This window comes from Petromyzon marinus, assembly GCF_048934315.1.
Source record: "Petromyzon marinus isolate PM22_M1 ecotype Great Lakes invasive population chromosome 73 unlocalized genomic scaffold, UKy_Petmar_22M1.pri1.0 chr73_unloc.5, whole genome shotgun sequence".
NCBI classification, from domain to species: Eukaryota; Metazoa; Chordata; class Hyperoartia; order Petromyzontiformes; family Petromyzontidae; genus Petromyzon; species Petromyzon marinus.
The window spans coordinates 259890-275312 of NW_027422611.1; positions in this window are offsets into that span (position 1 = coordinate 259890).

Below are 15423 nucleotides of genomic sequence, written 5' to 3' on the forward strand. Positions count from 1 at the left end.
GTGGGTGAGTGGGTGGGTGGGGTGGGTGAGTGAGTGAGTGGGATGGTGGGTGAGTGAGTGAGTGGGTGGGTGGGTGAGTGGGTGGGTGGGTGAGTGAGTGAGTGAGGTGTGTGAGTGGGTGAGTGAGTGGGTGGGTGGGTGGTGGGTGGTGGGTGGGTGAGTGAGTGAGTGTGTGGGTGGGTGGGTGAGTGAGTGGGTGGGTGAGTGAGTGAGTGGGTGAGTGAGTGTGTGGGTGGGTGGGTGAGTGAGTGGGTGAGTGAGTGAGTGGGTGGGTGGGTGAGTGGGTGGGTGGGTGAGTGAGTGGGTGAGTGAGTGAGTGAGTGGTGGGTGAGTGGGTGGGTGAGTGGGTGAGTGAGTGAGTGGGAGTGGAGTGGGTGGTGAGTGGAGTGAGTGTGTGGTGAGTGGGTGGGTGAGTGAGTGGGTGGGTGTGGGTGAGTGAGTGTGGGTGAGTGAGTGGTGGGTGGGTGAGTGGAGTGGGTGGGTGGGTGAGTGAGTGGGTGGGTGGGTGAGTGGGTGAGTGAGTGAGTGAGTGGGTGGGTGAGTGGGTGGGTGAGTGAGTGGGTGAGTGAGTGAGTGAGTGGGTGGGTGGGTGAGTGGGTGGGTGAGTGAGTGGGTGGGTGAGTGGGTGGGTGAGTGGGTGGGTGAGTGAGTGGGTGGGTGAGTGAGTGGGTGGGTGGGTGAGGTGGTGGGTGGGTGAGTGAGTGGGTGATTGAGTGAGTGAGTGGGTGGGTGAGTGGGGGGTGAGTGGGTGGGTGAGTGAGTGGGTGAGTGAGTGAGTGGGTGGGTGAGTGGGTGCGTGAGTGAGTGGGTGGGTGAGTGGGTGGGTGAGTGAGTGGGTGGGTGGAGTGGGTGAGTGAGTGGGTGGGTGAGTGAGTGGGTGGGTGGGTGAGTGAGTGGGTGGGTGAGTGAGTGGGTGGGTGGGTGAGTGAGTGGGTGAGTGAGTGAGTGAGTGGGTGGGTGAGTGGGTGGGTGAGTGAGTGGGTGAGTGAGTGAGTGGGTGGGTGGGTGAGTGGGTGGGTGAGTGAGTGGGTGGGTGAGTGGGTGGGTGGGTGAGTGGGTGGGTGAGTGAGTGGGTGGGTGGGTGAGTGGGTGGGTGGGTGAGTGAGTGAGTGGGTGAGTGAGTGAGTGGGTGGGTGAGTGGGTGGGTGAGTGAGTGGGGTGGGTGAGTGAATGAGTGAGTGAGTGGGTGGGTGAGTGGGTGGGTGAGTGAGTGGGTGGGTGAGTGAGTGAGTGAGTGGGTGAGTGAGTGAGTGAGTGGGTGGGTGAGTGGGTGGGTGAGTGGGGTGAGTGAGTGAGTGAATGAGTGAGTGGGTGGGTGAGTGAGTGGGTGGGTGAGTGAGTGAGTGGGTGGGTGAGTGGGTGGGTGAGTGGGTGAGTGAGTGAGTGAGTGGGGTGGGTGAGTGGGTGGGTGAGTGAGTGAGTGGGTGGGTGAGTGGGTGAGGGGTGAGTGAGTGGGTGGGTGAGTGAGAGAGTGGGTGGGTGGGTGAGTGAGTGGGTGGGTGGGTGAGTGGGTGGGGGGGTGGTGTGAGTGAGTGGGTGGGTGGGTGAGTGAGTGAGTGGGTGGGTGGTGGGTGGGTGGGTGAGTGAGTGGTGAGTGGTGTGGGTGGGTGAGTGGGGTGGGTGAGTGGGTGGGGTGGGTGAGTGAGTGAGTGTGTGGGGTGGTGAGTGAGTGGGTGGGTGAGTGAGTGAGTGGGTGAGTGAGTGTGTGGGTGGGTGGGTGGAGTGAGTGGGTGAGTGAGTGAGTGGGTGGGTGGGTGAGTGAGTGGGTGGGTGGTGAGTGAGTGGGTGAGTGAGTGAGTGGGTGGGTGAGTGGGTGGGTGAGTGAGGTGAGTGGGTGAGTGAGTGAGTGGTGGGTGAGTGGGTGCGTGAGTGAGTGGGTGGGTGAGTGGGTGGGTGAGTGAGTGAGTGGGTGAGTGGGTGAGTGAGTGGGTGGGTGAGTGAGTGGGTGGTGGGTGAGTGAGTGGGGTGGGTGGGTGAGTGAGTGGGTGGGTGGGTTGGGTGGGTGGTGAGTGAGTGGGTGGGTGAGTGGGTGGGTGAGGTGAGTGGGTGAGTGAGTGAGTGGGTGGTGTGGGTGAGTGTGGGTGAGTGAGTGGGTGGGTGAGTGGGTGGGTGAGTGGGTGGGTGAGTGAGTGGGTGGGTGGGTGAGTGAGTGGGTGGGTGGGTGAGTGAGTGGGTGGGTGGGTGAGTGAGTGGGTGAGTGAGTGAGTGAGTGGGTGGGTGAGTGGGTGGTGAGTGAGTGGGTGGGTGAGTGAATGAGTGAGTGAGTGGGTGGGTGAGTGGGGGGTGAGTGAGTGGGTGGGTGAGTGAGTGAGTGATGAGTGAGTGAGTGAGTGGGTGGGTGAGTGGGTGGGTGAGTGGGTGAGTGAGTGAGTGAGTGAATGAGTGAGTGGGTGGGTGAGTGAGTGGGTGGGTGAGTGAGTGAGTGGGTGGGTGAGTGGGTGGTGAGTGGGTGAAGTGAGTGAGTGAATGAGTGAGTGAGTGGGTGGTTGGGTGAGTGGGTGGGTGAGTGAGTGAGTGGGTGGTTGAGTCTCCACATAGAGGCCCATAACGGAGGCGACAAGAGACAGAATCAACTCACTCACCCACTCACAGGGTTTGGCAACTACCACTCACACACAATGACATCTCTCTCTCACCCACCCACTCACCCACACACTCACTCACTCACTCACCCACCCACTCACCCACCCACTCACCACTCACCCACCCACCCACCCACTCACCCACTCACCCACCCGCCCGCCCGCTCACCCACCCACTCACTCACCATCCCACCCACTCACACACTCACCCACTCACCCACTCACCCACCCACTCACCCACTCACCCACCCACCCACCCACCCACTCACCCACCCACCCACCCACTCACCCACTCACCCACCCACCCACCCACTCACCCACTCACCCGCTCACCCACCCACTCACCCACTCACCCACCCACCCACCCACTCACCCACTCACCCACTCACCCACCCACTCACCCACTCACCCACCCACCCACCCACTCACCCACTCACCCACTCACCCACCCACTCACCCACTCACCCACCCACCCACCCACTCACCCACTCACCCACCTACTCACTCACTCACCCACCCACCCACCCACTCACCCACCCACTCACCCACCAACCCACCCACCCACCCGCTCACCCACCCACCCACCCACTCACCCACCCACTCACCCGCCCGCCCACTCACCCTGGGGAACCAGGCCTGACGCTGGGAATCCCACTCGTACTCCGCTCCGTCCGTGGGATCCACGCGGATCAGGGGCCCCGCCTGCTCCCCCGCCTCCTCCTGCTGCTGCTGCTGCTGCTGCTGCAGCTGTAGCTGCTCGTAGAACTCGGCGTTCACTCTCCGGTCGTCCATGGCGCAGCCTGGGCCCCACCTAGGCGCCGCTGAACGGCGACGCACCGCCGCCCCTGCACGCCAACTCACCGGCAACACCCTTGGCAGGGGGCCGGGGACACACACAGAGACACACGGAGAGACACACAGAGACACGGAGAGACACACAGAGACACACGGAGAGACACTCAGAGACACGGAGAGACACACAGAGACACACAGAGACACACAGAGACACACGGAGAGACACACAGAAACACACACAGAGACACACAGAGACACACAGAGACACACAGAGACACGGAGAGACACACAGAGACACGGAGAGAGAGAGAGACACACAGAGACACACAGAGAGACACAGAGACACACAGAGACACACGGAGAGACACACAGAGACACGGAGAGAGAGACACACAGAGACACACAGAGACACACGGAGACACGGAGACACACGGAGACACACACAGACACACAGAGACACGGAGAGAGACACACAGAGACACACAGAGACACACAGAGACACGGAGAGAGAGAGAGACACACAGAGACACACAGAGACACACGGAGAGACACACAGAGACACACACAGAGACACACAGAGACACACAGAGACACACAGAGAGAGAGACACACAGAGACACACAGAGACACACAGAGACACGGAGAGAGAGAGACACACACAGAGACACACAGAGACACACACAGAGACACACAGAGACACACGGAGACACACAGAGACACACAGAGACACACAGAGACACACACAGAGACACACAGAGACACACAGAGACACACCGAGACACACCGAGACACACACAGAGACACACAGAGACACACAGAGACACACAGACACACACAGACACACAGAGACCCACAGAGACCCACAGAGACACGGAGAGAGACACACGGAGAGACACACAGAGACACGGAGAGACACACAGAGACACGGAGAGAGAGAGACACACAGAGACACACAGAGACACACAGAGACACGGAGAGACACACGGAGAGACACAGAGACACACAGAGACACACAGAGAGACACAGAGAGAGACACACAGAGACACACAGAGACACACAGAGACACACAGAGACACGGAGAGAGAGAGACACACAGAGACACACGGAGACACACAGAGACACACGGAGACACACAGAGACACACACAGAGACACACGGAGACACACAGAGACACACGGAGAGACACACAGAGACACACAGAGACACACACAGAGACACACACAGAGACACACACAGAGACACACGGAGACACACGGAGACACACAGAGACACGGAGAGAGAGAGAGACAGAGACACACAGAGACACGGAGAGAGAGAGAGACAGAGACACACAGAGACACACAGAGACACACAGAGACACACAGAGACACGGAGAGAGAGAGAGACACACAGAGACACAGAGAGACACACAGAGACACACAGAGACACACAGAAAGACACAGAGACACACAGAGACACACGGAGACACGGAGAGACACGGAGAGACACACAGAGACACACAGAGACACACGGAGACACACAGAGACACACGGAGACACGCGGAGACACACGGAGACACACAGAGACACGGAGAGAGAGAGAGACAGAGACACACAGAGACACACAGAGACACACAGAGACACGGAGAGAGAGACACACAGAGACACAGAGAGACACACAGAGACACACAGAGAGACACAGAGACACACAGAGACACACAGAGACACGCGGAGACACACACAGAGACACACAGAGACACGCAGAGACACACACACAGACACACAGAGACACACAGACACACACAGAGACACGGAGACACACACAGACACACAGAGACACGGAGAGAGAGAGACACACACACAGAGACACACAGAGACACACAGAGACACACGGAGACAGAGACACACAGAGACACACAGACACACACAGAGACACACAGAGACACGGAGAGAGAGAGACACACAGAGACACACAGAGACACACAGAGACACGCAGACACACACAGAGACACACAGACACACACAGAGACACACACAGAGACACGCAGAGACACGCAGAGACACGCAGACACACACAGAGACACACAGAGACACACAGACACACACAGAGACACACAGAGACACAGAGACACACACAGAGACACACAGAGACACACAGAGACACACAGAGACACACACAGAGACACACACAGAGACACACAGAGACACACACAGAGACACACACAGAGACACACACAGAGACACACAGAGACACGGAGAGACACACAGACACACACAGAGACACACAGAGACACACAGAGACACACCGAGACACACCGAGACACACACAGAGACACACAGAGACACACAGAGACACACAGACACACACAGACACACAGAGACCCACAGAGACCCACAGAGACACGGAGAGAGACACACAGAGACACACAGAGAGACACACACACACAGAGACACACAGAGACACACACAGACACACACGGAGACACACGGAGAGACACACAGAGACACACAGAGACACACAGAGACACACACAGAGACACACACAGAGACACACACAGAGACACACACAGAGACACACAGAGACACACGGAGACACACAGAGACACACGGAGACACACGGAGACACACAGAGACACGGAGAGAGAGAGAGACAGAGACACACAGAGACACACAGAGACACGGAGAGAGAGACACACAGAGACACAGAGAGACACACAGAGACACACAGAGAGACACAGAGACACACAGAGACACACAGAGACACACGGAGACACACAGAGACACACAGAGACACGCAGAGACACACACAGAGACACACAGAGACACACATACACACACAGAGACACGGAGACACACACAGACACACAGAGACACGGAGAGAGAGAGAGACACACACACAGAGACACACAGAGACACACAGAGACACACGGAGACACACAGAGACACACAGAGACACACAGACACACACAGAGACACACAGAGACACGGAGAGAGAGAGACACACAGAGACACACAGAGACACACAGAGACACGCAGACACACACAGAGACACACAGACACACACAGAGACACACACAGAGACACGCAGAGACACGCAGACACACACAGAGACACACAGAGACACACAGAGACACACAAAGACACACAGAGACACACAGAGACACACAGAGACACACACAGAGACACACAGAGACACACACAGAGACACACAGAGACACACAGAGACATACACACAGAGAGACACACAGAGACACACAGAGACACACAGACACACACAGACACACAGAGACACACAGAGACACACAGAGACACACAGAGACACACACAGAGACACACACAGAGACACACAGAGACACACAGAGACACACAGAGACATACACACAGAGAGACACACAGAGACACACAGAGACACACAGACACACAGAGACACACAGAGACACAGAGACACGGAGAGACACACAGAGACACACAGAGACACACACACAGACACACACAGAGACACACAGAGACACAGAGACACGGAGAGACACACAGACACACACAGAGACACACAGAGACACACAGAGACACACCGAGACACACAGACACACACAGACACACAGAGACACACAGAGACACACAGAGACACACAGAGACACACACAGAGACACACACAGAGACACACACAGAGACACACAGAGACACACAGAGACATACACACAGAGACATACACACAGAGAGACACACAGAGACACACAGAGACACACAGAGACACACAGAGACACAGAGACACGGAGAGACACACAGAGACACACAGAGACACACACACAGACACACACAGAGACACACACACACGGAGACACACGGAGACACACAGAGACACACAGAGACACGGAGAGAGAGAGAGGTCAGTCAGCGGAGGAGGGGAGGAGGAGGCTCGTGACTGCCGGGCGGTGCCAGGCTGGATGCACGGGGGCGAGGCCCCTGGCTGGGGCGGCTGGAAGGTGGTCCGCATGCTACAGCTACCGAGGGTGGAGGAGCTACGCTCGCAAACACAACGGGGGGAGGGGAGGAGAGATTTAAGGGGGCGGGAAGTTGGCACGGGTGGGGTGGGGAGGGAGGGGGCACAGGAGGTGGAGCTGCACCTAGCCTGGCACGGCAGTACAACCCATGGCACCTGCAGGGTCTGTCACGTGGCCTCCTCCTCATGCACCTAGCCTGGCACAGCAGTACAACCAATGGCACCTGCAGGGTCTGTCACGTGGCCTCCTCCTCATGCACCTAGCCTGGCACGGCAGTACAACCCATGGCACCTGCAGGGTCTGTCACGTGGCCTCCTCCTCATGCACCTAGCCTGGCACGGCAGTACAACCAATGGCACCTGCAGGGTCTGTCACGTGGCCTCCTCCTCATGCACCTAGCCTGGCACGGCAGTACAACCAATGGCACCTGCAGCGTCTGTCACGTGGCCTCCTCCTCATGCACCTAGCCTGGCACGGCAGTACAACCCATGGCACCTGCAGGGTCTGTCACGTGGCCTCCTCCTCATGCACCTAGCCTGGCACGGCAGTACAACCAATGGCACCTGCAGGGTCTGTCACGTGGCCTCCTCCTCATGCACCTAGCCTGGCACGGCAGTACAACCAATGGCACGTGCAGGGTCTGTCACGTGGCCTCCTCCTCATGCACCTAGCCTGGCACGGCAGTACAACCAATGGCACCTGCAGGGTCTGTCACGTGGCCTCCTCCTCATGCACCTAGCCTGGCACGGCAGTACAACCAATGGCACCTGCAGGGTCTGTCACGTGGCCTCCTCCTCATGCACCTAGCCTGGCACGGCAGTACAACCAATGGCACCTGCAGGGTCTGTCACGTGGCCTCCTCCTCATGCACCTAGCCTGGCACGGCAGTACAACCAATGGCACCTGCAGGGTCTGTCACGTGGCCTCATCCTCATGCACCTAGCCTGGCACAGCAGCAGCAGCAGTCAACTCATGGCACCTGCTGGGTCTGTCCCGTGACCTCCTCCTCATGCACCTAGCCTGGCACGGCATTCAACCCATGGCACCTGCTGGGTCTGTCACGTGACCTCATGCACCTAGCCTGGCACAGCAGTACAACCCATGTCACCTGCAGGGTCTGTCACGTGACCTCCTCCTCCTGCACCTAGCTTGGCACGGCAGTACAACCAATGGCACCTGCAGGGTCTGTCACGTGACCTCCTCCTCATGCACCTAGCCTGGCACAGCAGCAGTCAATCCATGGCAGCTGCTGGGTGAGTGGGTGAGTGAGTGGGTGGGTGAGTGGGTGGGTGGGTTGGTGAGTGGGTTGGCGAGTGGGTAGCTGGGTGAGTGGGTAGCTGGGTGAGTAAGTGGCTGGGTGAGTGGCTGGGTGAGTGGGTTGGTGAGTGGGTTGGTGAGTGGGTTGGTGAGTGGGTGGGTGACTGGGTGAGTGGCTGGGTGAGTGACTGGGTGAGTGGCTGGGTGAGTGGGTTGGTGAGTGGGTGGGTGATTGACTGGGTGAGTGGCTGGGTGAGTGGGTTGGTGAGTGGGTTGGTGAGTGGGTGGGTGAGTGAGTAGGTTGGTGAGTAGCTGGGTGAGTGACTGGGTGGGTGAGTGATTGACTGGGTGAGTGGCTGGGTGAGTGGGTTGGTGAGTGGGTGAGTGGGTTGGTGAGTGGGTAGCTGGGTGAGTGGCTGGGTGAGTAAGTGGCTGGGTGAGTAAGTGGCTGGGTGAGTGGGTTGGTGAGTGGGTTGGTGAGTGAGTGGGTTGGTGAGTGGGTGGGTGAGTGACTGGGTGAGTGGCTGGGTGAGTGACTGGGTGAGTGGCTGGGTGAGTGGGTTGAGTGGCTGGGTGATTGACTGGGTGAGTGGCTGGGTGAGTGGGTTGGTGAGTGGGTTGGTGACTGGGTGGGTGAGTGAGTAGGTAGGTGAGTAGCTAGGTGAGTGACTGGGTGGGTGAGTGATTGACTGGGTGAGTGGCTGGGTGAGTGGGTGGGTGAGTGGCTGGGTGATTGACTGGGTGATTGACTGGGTGAGTGGGTTGGTGAGTGGGTTGGTGACTGGGTGGGTGAGTGAGTAGGTTGGTGAGTAGCTGGCTGAGTGACTGGGTGGGTGAGTGATTGACTGGGTGAGTGGCTGTGTGAGTGGGTGGGTGAGTGGCTGGGTGATTGACTGGGTGATTGACTGGGTGAGTGGGTTGGTGAGTGGGTTGGTGACTGGGTGGGTGAGTGGGTTGGTGAGTGACTGGGTGGGTGAGTGGGTGAGTGGGTGGGTGAGTGGGTTGGTGAGTGAGTGGGTGAGTGGCTGGGTGAGTGGGTTGGTGAGTGGGTTGGTGAGTAGCTGGGTGATTTACTGGGTGATTGACTGGGTGAGTGGCTGGGTGAGTGGGTTGATGACTGGGTGGGTGAGTGAGTGGGTTGGTGAGTAGCTGGGTGAGTGACTGGGTGGGTGAGTGATTGACTGGGTGAGTGGGTTGGTGAGTGAGTGGGTGAGTGGCTGGGTGAGTGGGTTGGTGAGTGGGTTGTTGAGTAGCTGGGTGATTGACTGGGTGAGTGGGTTGGTGAGTGGGTTGGTGACTGGGTGGGTGAGTGAGTGGGTGGGTGAGTAGCTGGGTGAGTGACTGGGTGTCTGTATAAACATGGAAATTCCATTCGAGGAGAGACAAAGGCGGCCGTGCATGTAGCCGGCCACCCATCCCTTAGCTAACATCACTCGCCCCTACAGCCTGCACGAGGCTACACAGGGCAGCGTTGTCTCGTGTGTGTACGGTACAATAATTCGCGTCTGTTAACCGCTATTAGAACACAAATAACAATGTTTAAAGCACGGCAACGTCACAATTAAAGCCTATAACCCACGAGTAATATAAAAAAAATATCATTGCAAGTGTACCAATGTTAACTTCGGAGTAAGCTGTAATCACCAGGCCTCGCCTCACGTTAGGGGACCACGGTCTCGCCTAGCGACTCCGGGCCACCGAGCCGGGCCTGAGATCCAGGCGAGCACCGAGGCTGAGGCCTAAACAACCTCCTCACCAACCACCCCCCCCATAACGCCACGGCCGCCTCGCTCCTCGGCGCTTATTAATTCTTGAACGATTAATTTTTGCAAGCGAACAAAATCTAATTGCTAATCAATGAGTTTTCGTGCAAATATTTGCGAGTTGAACGATCTTGTAAATGTCGCTTTTTACCTCACGAAAGCGACTTAGGGATGATTTGGCGCCAAACCGGAACCGGTTCCTTCAAGATCCGGGTACTCGGCAATGCAATCTATTTGGGGGGTTGCACATCCGGGTACTTTGCAATGTAATCTAATAGGGGATTGGACATCCGGGTACTTTGCAATGTAATCTAATAGGGGATTGGACATCCGGGTACTTGGCAATGTATTCTAATAGGGGATTAGACATCCGGGTACTAGGTAATGTCATCTAATAGGGGATTGGACATCCGGGACACTTTGCAATGTAATCTAATAGGGGATTGGACATCCGGGTACTTGGCAATGTAATCTAATAGGGGATTGGACATCCGGGTACTAGGCAATGTAATCTAATAGGGGATTGGACATCCGGGTACTAGGCAATGTAATCTAATAGGAGATTGGACATCCGGATACTAGGCAATGTAATCTAATAGGGGATTGGACATCCGGGTACTAGGCAATGTAATCTAATAGGGGATTGGACATCCGGGTACTAGGCAATGCAATCTAATAGGGGATTGGACATCCGGGTACTTTGCAATGTAATCTAATAGGGGATTGGACTTCCGGGTACTTTGCAATGTAATCTAATAGGGGATTGGACTTCCGGGTACTTGGCAATGTAATCTAATAGGGGATTGGACATCTGGGTACTAGGCAATGTAATCTAATAGGGGATTGGACATCCGGGTACTAGGCAATGTAATCTAATAGGGGGTTGGACATCCGGGTACTTTGCAATGTAATCTAATAGGGGATTGGACATCCGGGTACTTTGCAATGTAATCTAATAGGGGATTGGACTTCCGGGTACTTGGCAATGTAATCTAATAGGGGATTGGACATCTGGGTACTAGGCAATGTAATCTAATAGGGGATTGGACATCCGGGTACTAGGCAATGTAATCTAATAGGGGGTTGGACATCCGGGTACTTTGCAATGTAATCTAATAGGGGATTGGACATCCGGGTACTAGGCAATGTAATTTAATAGGGGATTGGACATCCGGGTACTAGGCAATGTAATCTAATAGGGGATTGGACATCCGGGTACTTTGCAATGTAATCTAATAGGGGATTGGACATCCGGGTACTAGACAATGTAATCTAATAGGAGATTGGACATCCGGGTACTTTGCAATGTAATCTAATAGGGGATTGGACATCCGGGTACTAGGCAATGTAATCTAATAGGGGATTGGACATCCGGGTACTAGGCAATGCAATCTAATAAGGGATTGGACATCCGGGTACTTTGCAATGTAATCTAATAGGGGATTGGACTTCCGGGTACTTGGCAATGTAATCTAATAGGGGATTGGACATCTGGGTACTAGGCAATGTAATCTAATAGGGGATTGGACATACGGGTACTTTGCAATGTAATCTAATAGGGGATTGGACATCCGGGTACTTGGCAATGTAATCTAATAGGGGATTGGACATCCGGGTACTAGGCAATGTAATCTAATAGGGGATTGGACATCCGGGTACTAGGCAATGTAATCTAATAGGGGATTGGACATCCGGGTACTTTGCAATGTAATCTAATAGGGGAATGGACATCCGGGTACTTGGCAATGTAATCTAATAGGGATTAGACATTGAAGTCTATGGGAGCCTTTAACATTGAAGTCTATGGGTGGGTGAGTAAGTAGGTGAGTAAGTGAGTGGGTGGGTGAGTGAGTGAGTTGGTGAGTGAGTGAGTGGGTGAGTGAGTGGGTGAGTGAGTGGGTGAGTGAATGAGTGGGTGAGTGAGTGAGTGGGTGAGTAACTGGGTGGGTGAGTGGGTGGATAAGTGGGTGAGTGAGTGGGTGAGTGAGTGCGTGAGTGAGTGAGTGGGTGAGTGAGTGAGTGAGTGGGTGAGTGAGTGAGTGGGTGAGTAACTGGGTGGGTGAGTGGGTGGATAAGTGGGTGAGTGAGTGGGTGAGTGAGTGCGTGAGTGAGTGAGTGGGTGAGTGAGTGAGTGAGTGGGTGAGTGAGTGAGTGGGTGAGTGAGTGGGTGAGTGAGTGGGTGAGTGGGTGAGTAAGTAGGTGATTAAGTGAGTGAGTGGATGAGTGAGTGGGTGAGTAAGTGAGTGAGTGGGTGAGTGAGTGGGTGAGTGAGTGGGTGAGTGAGTGGGTGGGTGAGTGAGTGGGTGGGTGAGTAAGTGAGTGAGTGGGTGAGTGAGTGGGTGAGTGAGTGGGTGAGTGAGTGAGTAACTGGGTGGGTGAGTGGGTGGGTGAGTGGGTGAGTAAGTGGGCGAGTGAGTGAGTGGGTGGGTGAGTGAGTGGGTGAATGAATGAGTGGGTGGGTGAGTGAGTGAGTGGGTGAGTAACTGGGTGAGTAACTGGGTGGGTGAGTGGATGAGTGAGTGGGCGAGTGAGTGGGTGAGTGAGTGAGTGACGCTGATCTCGATGTAATGCAGTACAGAGCATTCGCCACAAGAGGCCGCTATACCAATGCACAGAGACTCACAGAGACGTACAGACTCACACACCGACTTACAGACTCACTCACAGACTCACTCACAGACTCACTCAGAGACTCACTCAGAGACTCACTCAGAGACTCACTCACAGACTCACTCAGAGACTCACCCACAGACTCACTCACAGACTCACTCAGAGTCTCACACACCGACTCACAGACTCACTCAGAGACTCACTCACAGACTCACTCAGAGACTCACTCACACACCGACTCACAGACTCACTCAGAGACTCACTCACAGACTCACTCACAGACTCACACAGAGACTCACTCAGAGACTCACTCACAGACTCACTCACAGACTCACTCAGAGACTCACTCAGAGACTCACACATAGAATCACTCACAGACTCACCCACAGACTCACTCAGAGACTCATTCAGAGACTCACTCACAGACTCACTCACAGACTCACTCAGAGACTCACTCACAGACTCACTCTGAGACTCACTCAGAGACTCACTCGCAGACTTACTCAGAGATTCACTCAGAGAATCACTCAGAGACTCACTCACAGCCTCACTCAGAGACTCACACACCGACTCACAGACTCACTCAGAGACTCACTCACAGACTCACTCAGAGACTCACTCACACACCGACTCAAAGACTCACTCAGAGACTCACTCACAGACTCACTCACAGACTCACACATAGACTCAATCAGAGACTCACTCACAGACTCACTCACAGACTCACTCAGAGATTCACTCAGAGACTCACACATAGAATCACTCACAGACTCACCCACAGACTCACTCAGAGACTCACTCAGAGACTCACTCAAGACTCACTCAGAGACTCACTCAGAGACTCACACATAGAATCACTCACAGACTCACCCACAGACTAACTCACAAACTCACTCAGAGATTCACTCACAGACTCACTCAGAGACTCACTCATAGACTCACTCACAGACTCACTCAGAGACTCACTCAGAGACTCACTCACAGACTCACACAGAGACTCACTCAGAGACTCATACAGAGACTCACACAGAGACTCACTCAGAGACTCACTCACAGACTCACTCACAGACTCACTCACTCACTCAGAGACTCACTCACAGACACACACAGAGACTCACTCAGAGACTCACACAGAGACTCACTCAGAGACTCACTCAGAGACTCACTCAAAGACTCACTCAGAGACTCACTCACAGACTCACTCACTCACTCACAGACTCACTCACAGACTCACTCACAGACTCACACAGAGACTCACTCACAGACTCACTCACGAACTCACTCAGAGACTCACTCAGAGACTCACTCACAGACTCACACAGAGACTCACTCAGAGACTCATACAGAGACTCACACAGAGACTCACTCAGAGACTCACTCACAGACTCACTCACAGACTCAGAGACTCACTCACAGACTCACACAGAGACTCACTCAGAGACTCACACAGAGACTCACTCAGAGACTCACTCAGAGACTCACTCAAAGCCTCACTCAGAGACTCACTCACAGACTCACTCACTCACTCACAGACTCACTCACAGACTCACTCACAGACTCACACAGAGGCTCACTCACAGACTCATTCACAGACTCACTCACAGACTCACAGACTCACTCACAGACTCACACAGAGACTCACTCAGAGACTCACTCACAGTCTCACGCAGAAATTCACTCACAGACTCACTCACAGACTCACTCACAGACTCACTCAGAGACTCACTCACATACTCACTCACAGACTCACACAGAGACTCACTCAGAGACTCACACATAGACTCATACAGAAACTCACTCAGAGACTCACTCACAGACTCACTCACAGACTCACTCACAGACTCACACAGATACTCACTCAGAGACTCATACAGAGACTCACACAGAGACTCACTCACAGACTCACTCACAGACTCACTCACTCACAGACTCACACAGAGACTCACTCACAGACTCACTCACAGACTCACTCACTCCCTCACAGACTCACAGACTCACTCACAGACTCACACAGAGACTCACTCACAGACTCACTCACTCACAGACTCACAGACTCACTCACAGACTCACACAGAGACTCACTCAGAGACTCACTCACAGTCTCACGCAGAAATTCACTCACAGACTCACTCACAGACTCACTCACAGACTCACTCAGAGACTCACTCACATACTCACTCACAGACTCACACAGAGACTCACTCAGAGACTTACACAGACTCACTCAGAGACTCACTCACAGACTCACTCAGAGACTCACTCACAGACTCACTCACAGACTCACTCACAGACTCACACAGATACTCACTCAGAGACTCATACAGAGACTCACACAGAGACTCACTCACAGACTCACTCACAGACTCACTCACTCACAGACTCACACAGAGACTCACTCACAGACTCACTCACAGACTCACTCACTCCCTCACAGACT